The sequence below is a fragment of the Arachis hypogaea genome, chromosome 1, assembly GCF_003086295.3.
Source record: "Arachis hypogaea cultivar Tifrunner chromosome 1, arahy.Tifrunner.gnm2.J5K5, whole genome shotgun sequence".
Taxonomy (NCBI): Eukaryota; Viridiplantae; Streptophyta; class Magnoliopsida; order Fabales; family Fabaceae; genus Arachis; species Arachis hypogaea.
Window position 1 is genome coordinate 53,960,627 of NC_092036.1, and position 11,498 is coordinate 53,972,124.

Here is an 11,498-nt window from a genome sequence, read left to right on the forward strand (position 1 = left end):
AAGTGTTTAAGGGTTAATTCACTCAATTCTCTTCTAATCATGCTTTCCAAAAATTGATTTTCTTCTAACAATAAACACCTATTCAATGCATGCATACATTCATCATGAGGTCTTTCATTTAAGTTGTAATGGGGTTAGGGTCAAGGTAGGATCATTTATGGTTAAGTGGACTAGAGTTTAGATCTTGGATTAGCATAGACTTTCCCACCTAACTATATAATAATCTATACAAATTCAAACTACTCTAACTACCCATTCTTCACTTTTTCTTACATATTCATGCATCTTATTTCTTGATTCGTAACACTTATGCATTGATTCCCTTTTATTGAACTTCACTTTGGGGCATTTTGTCCCCTTTTCTTATTTTTCTTCTCTTTCTTTTTTTTTCTATATCCCTTTTTTTCATTTTATTTTTCTCTTCCTTTTTTTTCTTTTCTTTTCTTTTTATACTTTGTACAAGGACATCAATTGCATAAGGTCTTATACATTTGATCAATACATGAATATGTTCCCAATTCCTAAATATGGAAGTGTACTACCCCTTTTTTTTATCCCCTCCAATGTTCCCAAGCCTCACCAACTTTGAATAATAAACACTCTCACTAGCCTAGGCTAATCAAAGATCCAAACAAGGGACTTTCATTGGTTTTTCGCCTTGGGCTTGTAATGTGCTAAAATGGGAATAAGTTGGTTAAGCGTAGGCTCAAAATTTGCTAACAATGGAGAGTAAAAGGTAGGCTATTTGGGTAAGTGGGCTAATGAAATAATGGCCTCAGTCATACAAATGCATGAATACAAGAAATAAATGGACATATAGAATCAAGCAAATCAAGGATCACAATCATAGAAAGAGAATAATTCACATAAGAATGGAAAATAAGTGGTTATAAAATGTAACCACATCAATAAGCTCAAATCTCACAAGCTTGTGTTCTTAATTCAATACATGCTTCACAAAGTATGAAATTCAAGCAAGTTTCACCAAAAATTTTCTTCAATCAATTGGGTTGGTGCCCTATAAGTAAGTTCCTTGGAAAATCTCAATATTTGACTAAGCATCGTTGTGATTGAAAAATTCAAAAATTTCTTAGTTTACCCTTTCTCTTTTTCACTTAAAACCAATTTCTTATGCGAAAAGGGTGACTAAGTTTTAACAATTCAAAAGCACTTTCGATCACAACCATATGCAAAAAAAAAAAAAGAAAATATGCAAAATGGACATAAAGAGAAATCTATCTAAAAGCATAACATCTATCATCCATAAACATCTAAAAACAAGCAGAGGTATCCAAAATATCTAAAATCCAGTAAGAAGTATTCAAAATAACCCAAAATGACAACTATATACACAAAGTACGCAAAATGAGATACTAGGCAGCATAACTAAAATGTTCACCGGTCCTCTAATGATGCTACCGGTGACCTCTCCACACTTAAGATCGAGCATCGTCCTCGATGCTAAACCTGAGGATCAGGGGTAGGTACACTGGTAGGTGCTGACTCTGCTTGAGGCTGCGGAATCTCTGTGTCTGGTGCAGCTGGAGGTGCATCCTGCTGAAGTGGCTCCTCATGGGTGTCCTCCTCCTGAAGCTCCTGCTCATCGGAGGCTGAAGAGTCTGGAAGTGGGGGTAACTCAGCGCCCAGGGAGATGAGTGCCTGATCCATCCGATCCAGTTGGCGCCTGATGTGGCGCTTTTCGCGCTCCAAAAATCGAAACAGACGCTGAACCAGTAGATATGTGGGCTCAGGAGCTGAAGAAGGGACTGTCGAAGAAGATGGGGCTGCTGTAGAAGAGGACGGGGCTGCTGAAGGTCCAGCTATCCCTACCACTGCTCTAGCCCTAGATCGGCGTCTAGCCGGGGGCTTCTCGTGCACCCAACCACCCCAAGGAATAGTAACCTCCTTGTCATCGTCATCTGGGGGTGGTGGTGTCACATCATCATCCAACCAGGGGACCTCAGCCAAGGCGGCCATACTGGTAACCAAGGTGGGAAACGGGAGTAGGCCACGTATATGTGCTCGCCACATACACTACCGAATAAGTCGAGGAAAATAAACCTCCTTTCCCTCCATAACACAACCAATCAAAAGTAGCATCTCCATAGGGATCTCAGAAAAGTGAGTGGTGGGCAAGACGTGGTGAGCAAATATCATCTACCAAGTCTTGGCCTCTCTAGTCAGATGAGCAAAGAGCATCCCTTTAGGCTTAGTGTTGTTCGCATCCATGACCCAAGTGGCATCTGGTAAACCAATCACGCGCCTAAGCGCCTCATAGTCAAAGGTCATGCTGTGAATAGCTATCTCAGCCTGCTGATGAGCGCAGGTACCATCAGTGAGATGTCGGCACTACAATGCCTCCTCTATGGCTAACTCAGTGATCATAATCTCTTTACCCCTCACCTGAACTGAATCCAAAGTAGGACGGAAGAAGTTGCAATAGAATTCCTTAACCCAAGAAATGTTGATATCTCCCAAATCTCTATCAATAAAGTCCATACCCAACTCAAGGATGCGACTAGTAATTGCTCGTCTCACATCATTAGGTAGGAGTAATTTCTTCTCAGTATTCAGCTTCGTCGTTCGATATTTTTGGAAGCAAAGCTCACAGTAAAGATTGGGAAACTTGGTTGGATCGGTAGAAGGTAGCAACTGATTTTCCTTTTTCTCGTCATTCAATAGATTCTTAGCGTAATTCTTGTAAATGGAGGGGATAGAGGGTGTAGAATGTTTTCTTTTCTTGGGGGTAGTGGCTATGGCTTTTCCTTTTTCCAACATCCTGAAAAATATGATAGAATATAAGGAATGAAACACTTAGCATGTAGCAAGGAAAGCATGTTCAGGATATCAATTGCCTAACAAACAATCATGATGTGAACTGAATTTGAAAAGAGTTGGTAAACAAATAAGCATAAGTGAACAAGTAAACCAAGAATGCAATGTTCACTAAAGTTAACAACTCTTACTCATTAAGCAATAAAATCATCATACTTTTGAAAGAATGGTTAAAGAGGGTTAAATGTTAGTAGAAGTTAGATGGTTAAAGAAATTAGTGAGTTAGAAAAGTGGATTAGTGGTATGATGATATTTAGGCTCAAATAAAAGAGAAGTTGTGGGTCATGTTCACAATGATTGGTGCAAATCCCGGAAGTCAAAAGGAAACGGAAATTAACCCAAATTTGCAATAGAGATTAAGATGAAAACAGATTTCTTGAAAATTGGGCAGCATTTCGGCTTAAAATTGGACGTTCCCGGATAGCAAAGTAGCACAAACAGCAAGAAGACAACATCAATTAAGCACAGCAGCAGTGGTACAGCATTCAGGCAACACAAATTGCATAAAAAGAAGTCGAAAATCAGCATACAACACCCAAGTAAACAAACAACAAATAAACACAAACGGAGCACTTATCAGGCCTAGAATCCTCTATCCAGACCTAGTTACCTAACCGTAGTTATTTCTAACTAACCTAACATGCAAAATTTCAATTCTAACTAACTAACAGAAAACTAACAGTAGCTAACAGAAATGAAAAATTAATAGAAAGCAGAGTTGGAGCACGGAACCTGGGAGCAGAGTAAGAAGAAATAGAAAAGGGAGTTAGGGCGGCAGAGAAATGAGCTGGGCAGAGCACCGCTGCGGAGGGTGGTGGTCACGGCAGAGCAGTGGTGGTTCTGCTGGCGGCGACGAGGGAGTGAGAGACAGGGGCGGAGTGGGTAAGTAGGAGAGAGAGAAAGCGAAGAAGGGTTGGCGCTGATGGTGAAAGAGAGAGGGGCTGGCCGTGTGGTGGTGGTGGCCGGCGGAGCAGAGGCTGAGTGAGTAGAGAAGGTGAGATGAGAGATGGAGAGAGGTGGGAGAATGAGAGCGAGTGATAAAGGTGAATGGGGTAGTGGTGTAGTGGTGGCGAGTGCGGCCGCTGGTGGTGGCTGAAGGGGGAGGAGAGGAGAAAGAGGCGAGGAGGAAGGAGAAGAGATGTGCGCTGCTGCGCAGTGCTCTTAGCGCACTAGGGTTATCCCCTTTTTGAATCGACGCGGGCGCGCACCGTGCACGTCCGCATACATTGATAAAATTAGGGACCTACGCGTGCGCGTGCAGCGCACTTAAGCGTGGATGGGGAAACTATATAGGTGCGCGTGCGCGTACAGTGCACGAACGCGTACATGGAGTTGGGCTGGAGACTTAGAGTTGGCTCAGCGCACGCCCAACTCTCTGGACAAAGGCCTGGAATGGCGGCATCAGCTAGGGGATGTGCGCGCGGCAAGTGCGCGTTCGCGTACATTGGTAGTGCAACAAAAAGTGCGCAAGCACGATGCGTGCGCTCGCGTCCTTTCCTCTTTTTGTAGATGGGCGCGCACGCGGCAAAGGCGCGTTCGCACGAGATGAGTTGGGCTGGGGGCTTAAAGTTGGCCCAGATCCAGTGCAACTCTCTGGGTAGTGGCTCAGAAGTTGCAGCAGCAGATCGACGCAGACGCGACAGGTTCGCGTCCTCGTGCATTTCCCTATAGCTGTATGGACGCACACGCGCGCAGTGCGCGTCAGTGTGGAATGAGTTGGGCTTGAGGCACAACGCTGGCCTAAGAGAGGCCCAACTCTCTGGAATATGGGTGATGATGCATCCGCGCATGGACGCGTACGCGTACGGCGTGCGCGCGCATCCTCCCCTCCTCTTTTTTTTTTTTTAATTTGCCCATGTGTTTCCTATAATGCTCACAACTCTTTATTCACTCAACTATCATCTAATTCACCAAAACATGGAATTTGATACTATTCATTTACTACTAACACAACATACATGTGACTATGCTAACAATCTAATTGTACAAACAAATCTATATGAAATATACTTACAATGGCAACTCAAATCCCTTATTAAACAAAACTAAGAGAGAATGGAAAGAGTTTACCACGGTGGGGTGTCTCCCACCTAGCACTTTATTTTAAGTCCTTAAGTTGGACATGTTGAGAGACTCATTGTCATGGTGGCTTGTGTTTGTACTCGTCTTGGAACTCCCACCAATGCTTGGTTCTCTATTGTGCCCCAAGGTTTCTCATGGATTGAGCCAAGTGTTGATGGAGTTCTTCACAAGCTTGGGGCTCCCTAAGTTGATCCTCTTCTTGTGATCCGGGATCCCACACTTTATCTTCACACCCGTCTTGAAGTTGATCATCATTATTAGTCCATCCGGGTGGTGAACAAGATGAATTCTCTATATAGTGGCCAACAATCCTCCTAGACCCATCTATTTGAGCACTACTCCAACCTTTATATCTCATGTTTGATGCATCAACCATAATGAGCCTTGATTTACAACGCCAACCACGAAACATCTTTCGCTTACGCTTCATCCCACAAAGCATCCTAAGTTGACCATCCGTTTCAAGCAAGCCATACTCAAGTGGGACATTAAAGCCAATAGAAATGAATTTTACCCACTCAAGTGAAGGAGTAGATGATAACCTAGGCAAAGATGCTTCCAAAGATCTTGACAAAGCATAACCAACCCTCGTTCCTCTATTTCTAGGGATTTCCAACTCTTCACAAGATCTCTTAATCTCAATCCTTTGTTCAACAATTTTATCTAAACCTTTTCCTTTACTCAAATCATAATAGGGAGGGTGAGAAAAATTTACCTCCTCAACGCTTTCAAATCCAACTGGAAAAGGTTCTTCAAGTTCAAAGGATTCTCCACCACTAGGACTTGATGCTTGCTCTTCATCACCAAGGGAACTCAATTCTTTCTCTATCCCATCCAAGTCTTCATATGGAATATGCCTTGGAAGGTGTGCACTTTTCTCCCTAGCATCAATTTCAATCATCTTGGAGGGGTTTTCTTCAACTCTATGTTCCCATGGAGGCTCCGCATCTCCTAAGTCTTCTACCACTTCTTCCTTGTCTTCAATAATTAAAGCTTCCTCCAATTGTTCCAATACAAAGAAACTTCCCTCATTTTCCACCGGAGTTTCCAATCTCTCCTTCATGCTATGTTCTTCATTTAATTCTCCACATGTAGCCATGGGAGTTCCTTGAGTGTTCAAGCATTGGGATGCTAATTGATTTGTTACCGCATCCAAGGCGGCCATGAAATTTTGCACATCCCTTTTCATCTCTTCTTGCCCTTGAACAAGAACACCAAGGGTTTCATCTATTAGAGATTGGGGTGGGTGGAAGGGTTCATCATTTTGGGAAAAGGGTTCATAGTAGGAAGATGATTCTTCTTGGTAGAGTTGTGGTGGTTCAATGTTTTCCACTCTTTCCACTTGTTGCACAACACACTCCATGGTTGCTTGAAATTGATCCAATGCTTCCGTAAGACGATCCCTTGACTCTTGTTCCTCTTGGATAATATGATTAGGATCATGTGGCTCTTGGATCAATGGATATGAGTATTCTTCCATGGGAGGTTGTGGTGGAAAGTAGTATTCATCTTGTGGTTGAAAATTTTCGTATATTGGAGGTGGTTCATCTTGGTAATAATGTGGAGGAGGTTGCTCTTGAAAATATTGATGTTGGAATGGTGGTGGCTCTATATGTGGTTCATATGGTTGTTGGAAGGATGGGTATGTATTAGGGTCATATGAAGGTGGTTGGTAAGAAGGGGCTTTGGCTTGTGAGTATGGTTGAGAGTTATGTTGAGGATATGGTTCATAGGCATATGGTGGTGGTTCTTGAAAGTCACAAGGTGATTCACCATAGCCATTGGATTGATATGCATCATAGAATGGCTCTTCTTCATAGTGCATTGGTGGGGGTTGTTGCCATGAGGATTGATCATATGCATATGGCTCCTCCCACCTTTGATTGTTCCATCCTTGATACACATCTTCATTGTAGTTCTCATCACCTACAACATAGTTGTAATCACACTCATAGCCAAAGTGAGAATTCATGGTGAAAAGAGAAAATAAAAACAAAAACTACTAAGAAATAATGAAACAAAGTCCTAACTAGCAAGCAATCCAAAAAAAATTCAAGCTATTCACAATATTCACATATATACAATAACCAATAACATAACACCATTGCAACTCCCCGGCAACGGCGCCATTTTTGATGATTGGATTTTTGACGGTTTAGAATTTCACTAATGAAATCTCGTTGTAAAGTATAGTTTCTAAACCAAACAATAATCCTTTCATACAAAAAGTTGTTTGTCACTAGTACAAACCCCTAAAATTTATAAACTGAAGTATTAGACCTCGGGTCATTCTCCCTAGGAATTGTAATAAAGTGTCTTGTTATTGGTTGTGCGTTATATTTGGGGTTTTTAAGATTTTAGACAAGAAATATAAATGGCAAAGAAAATAAACTAACAACTAGAAAAGCTCTTGGCAAGATATGAGAACTAGAAGTCCTATCCTAGTTATCCTCCTCAATTGTGATGACAAATTGTCCATTACTCCCACTTAGTTAACCTCTAACCATGGAGGAAAGTCAAGTGGATGAATCAATTTGATTCCTCAAGTCCTAATCAACTCCTAAGGGAAAGACTAGCTTTAGAGGCATTCAAATCAATTAACAACTTCTAATTATCAATTAACAAAGGAATTAGATAACTCAAGAGTCACTAATTACTCTACCTAGGCCAAGAGAAACAAAACCTACACAAAAATCCAACCAAGCATTTCATCAAACACTTGGAAGGCATATAAGGAAAGCATAGTAAATTGAGAACAAGAATAGAATCTAACAACAATTATTGCAAGGAATTAACAACAACAATCAAGGAAATCACAATTATCATGAATTACCTCAAATTGCATTATTGAAAGAAAACAAAGGAACAACAATCTATCCAAAACAAAGTGAAGAATTACAATTATTAAAGCACATAACTAGAAAGAGGAAGAGGAGAAGATTAAGAATTGATAAAGGAGGAGTGAATCAAAGCATGAATTAAACCTAGATCTAAGAAGAGAGATTAACCTAAACCTAATCCTAATTCCAGAGGGAAGTGAGAGCTTCTCTCTCTAGAAACTAACTAATCATAATCCTAATGATGCTAAAAATGATTCCAAGATGTCTTCCCCTTCAATCCTTGATCCTTTTATTCCTTTCTATCAGCAATTGGCACCAAAATGGGTTCAGAAACCCTTCCAAATCGCCAGGCACGTGTTGCTTTAATGAAGTCATGTGCGGACTACGACGCGTGCGCGCCCCTGGCCGATTCTGCAATGTGCGCGCGAGCGCTTTGTGCGCGTGCGCGTGCTTGGCTGATTTCACTTCTTTGACTTTTCATGCTTCTCTCCACTTGTATGCTTCCTTTCTTGCTCCCTTTGATCCATGCCTAGCCTATTTCAATCCTGGAATTACTAGCAAACACATCAAGGCATCTTATGGAATCAAAGAGGAATTAAAATTCATCAAAATAAGGCTTAAAAAGCATGTTTTTACACTTAAGCACAAATACGGGAGAGATTACAAAACCATGCTAATTCATAGGTTAAATGTGAGAAAAGGTCATCAAAATACTCTAAATTCAATACAAGATAAACCGTCAAATTGGGGTTTATCAATGACCCAGTGCACTTGCTGGTTAGTTGTGCAAAGTTGTGAAGAAAGTGCTGAGTTAGTAGATGCGCATACCAAGTTGAATGCCATTATTAGAGATCACAATTTCGTGCACCAAGTTTTTGGCGCCATTGCTGGGGAATCAATTTCGAACAACAATTTCACAATTGTTTTTAGACCACAATGGCGCCAAGCTTTTAATTCGGCAACGTGCACCAAGTTTTTAGCGCCGTTGCCGGGGATTGTTCGAGTTTGGACAACTGACGGTTCATCTTGTTGCTCAGATTAGGTAATTTTCTTTTTGTTTTATTTTCAAAAAATTTTCAAAAATCTTTCAAAAAAAAATTTTGTCCTTTTGTTTTTGAAAATTATTCTAAATTTTTATGAATGAATTCTAAAGTTTCATGGTAACATGTTGAAGCCTGGCTGGCTGTAAAGCCATATTCAAATTCTTTTGGATTGAGGCTTCCACTTGTCAACATAAAAGGCATGTATATGGAGTTGGATGAAGTATCAGCTGTTGCATACCAGATTTATATCCTAAAGCTGGCTGGCTATTAAGTCATGTCCAACCCCTGGATTGGAGCTTTAGGCTAACATTGAAAGATTCCTGGAATTCTTATTAAAAATTTTGAATTTCTTATCTTCTTTTTCCTATAAAATTTCGAAAAAAAATATACAAAAATTTAATAAAATTATAAAAACCAAAAATATTTTGTGTTTCTTGTTTGAGTCTAGAGTCAAGTCACAAGTTTGGTGTCAATTGCATGTTTTAATTTTTTTAAAAAAAAAATAATAATTTTCGAAAATTGCATGCATGCATAGTATTCTTCATGATCTTCAAGTTGTTCGTGATGAATTTTCTTGTTTGATCTTCATAATAATTTGTTTTGTGTCTTTTGTTGTTTTTCATGTGCATTTTTGCATTCATAGTGTCTAAGCATTAAAGATTTCTAAGTTTGGTGTCTTGCATGTTTTCTTTGCATTAAAAATTTTTCAAAAATATGTTCTTGATGTTCATCATGATCTTCAAAGTGTTCTTGGTGTTCATCTTGACATTCATAGTGTTCTTGCATGCATTAAGTGTTTTGATCCAAAATTTTCATATTTTAGGTCATATTTGTGTTTTTCTCTCTCATCATTAAAAAATTAAAAATAAAAAAATTATCTTTTCCTTATTTCTCTCAAAAATTTCAAAAATTTGAGTTGACTTAGTCAAAATTTTTTTAAAAAACTTAGCTAATTCTTATAAGTCAAGTCAAATTTTCAATTTTAAAAATCTTATCTTTTCAAAAAATTTTCAAAAATCAAATCTTTTTCATTTTCTTACTATTTTTCGAAAATTTTTAATTTGAATTTTAAAATCTTTTTCTTATCTTTAATTCATGATTTTCAAAAACTTCACTAACAATTAATGTGATTGATTCAAAAATTTGAAGTTTGTTACTTTCTTGTTAAGAAAGGATCAATCTTTAAATTTTAGAATCATATCTTTTAGTTTCTTGTTAGTCAAGCAATTAATTTTAATTTTAAAAATTAAATCTTTTCCAACCATATCTTTTTAATCATATCTTTTTATCATATCTTTTTAAATCATATCTTTTTCAAAAATTTGATTTCAAAATATCCCTTCTAACTTCCTATATTCTTATCTTTTCAAAATTGATTTTCAAATCTTTTTCAACTAACTAATTGACTTTTGGTTTGTTTCTTATCTTTTTCAAAATCACCAAAGTACTTTTCCTTCTCTAATTTTCGAAAATTCCTCACCCCTTTTTAAAATTATTTTTTTTAATTAATTATTTCAAATTTTAATTCTAATTTTATTTCTTCCTTTAATTTTTGAAAATCACTAACTTATTTTTCAAATTTTATTTTCAAAAACTCCTCCCTTTCATCTTCTTCTATTTATTTATTTATTTACTAACACTTCTATTCATCTCAAGAATCTAAACCTATCTTCACCCTTGTATTTGGATTCTTACCTTTTCCTTCTTCTATCCCCTTTTTCTTCTACTAACATAAAGGAATCTCTCTACTGTGGTAAAGAGGATCCCTATTATTATTTTCTGTTCCCTCCTTTCTCATATGAGCAGGAGCAAAGACAAGAATATTCTTGTTGAAGCAGATCCTTTACCTGAAAGGACTCTGAAGAGGAAACTAAGAGAAGCTAAATTACAATAATCCAGAGACAACCTTATAGAAATTTTTGAAAAAGAAGAGGAGATGGCAGCCGAAAATAATAATGCAAGGAGGATGCTTGGTGATTACACTACACCTACTTCCAAGTTTGATGGAAGAAGCATCTCAATCCATACCATTGGAGCAAACAATTTTGAGCTGAAACCTCAACTAGTTGCTCTAATGCAACAGAACTGTAAGTTTCATGGACTTCCATCAGAAGATCCCTACCAATTTTTAATTGAGTTCTTGCAGATCTGTGAGACTATTAAGACTAATGGAGTAGATCCTGAAGTCTACAGGCTCATGCTTTTCCCTTTTGCTGTAAGAGACAGAGCTAGAACATGGTTGGACTCACAGCCTAAAGATAGCCTGGACTCATGGGATAAGCTGGTCGCAGCCTTCTTGGCTAAGTTCTTTCCTCCTCAAAAGTTAAGCAAGCTTAGAGTGGATGTTTAGACCTTCAAACAAAAAGATGATGAATCCCTCTATGAAGCTTGGGAAAGATACAAGCAGATGACCAAAAGGTGTCCTTCTGACATGCTTTCTGAATGGACCATTTTGGATATATTCTATTATGGTCTATCTGAATTCTCTAAGATGTCACTGGACCATTCTGCAGGTGGATCCATTCACCTAAAGAAAACGCATGCAGAAGCTCAAGAACTCATTGACATGGTTGCAAATAACCAATTCATGTATACTTCTGAGAGGAATTCCGTGAGTAATGGGATTCCTCAAGGGAAGGGAGTTCTTGAAATTGATGCTCTGAATGTCATATTGGCTCAGAACAAAATGTTGACTCAG

General features: G+C 38.7%; 1 non-coding gene across 1 annotated transcript; it reads right to left on the minus strand.

The window, feature by feature from the left end:
• Positions 1–11,129: 11,129 nt before the first annotated feature.
• Positions 11,130–11,237, minus strand: LOC112715414 (small nucleolar RNA R71). The gene has a single exon (XR_003159678.1). It is a non-coding gene; the product is annotated as a small nucleolar RNA R71 (small nucleolar RNA).
• Between the last annotated feature and the right edge of the window lie 261 nt (positions 11,238–11,498).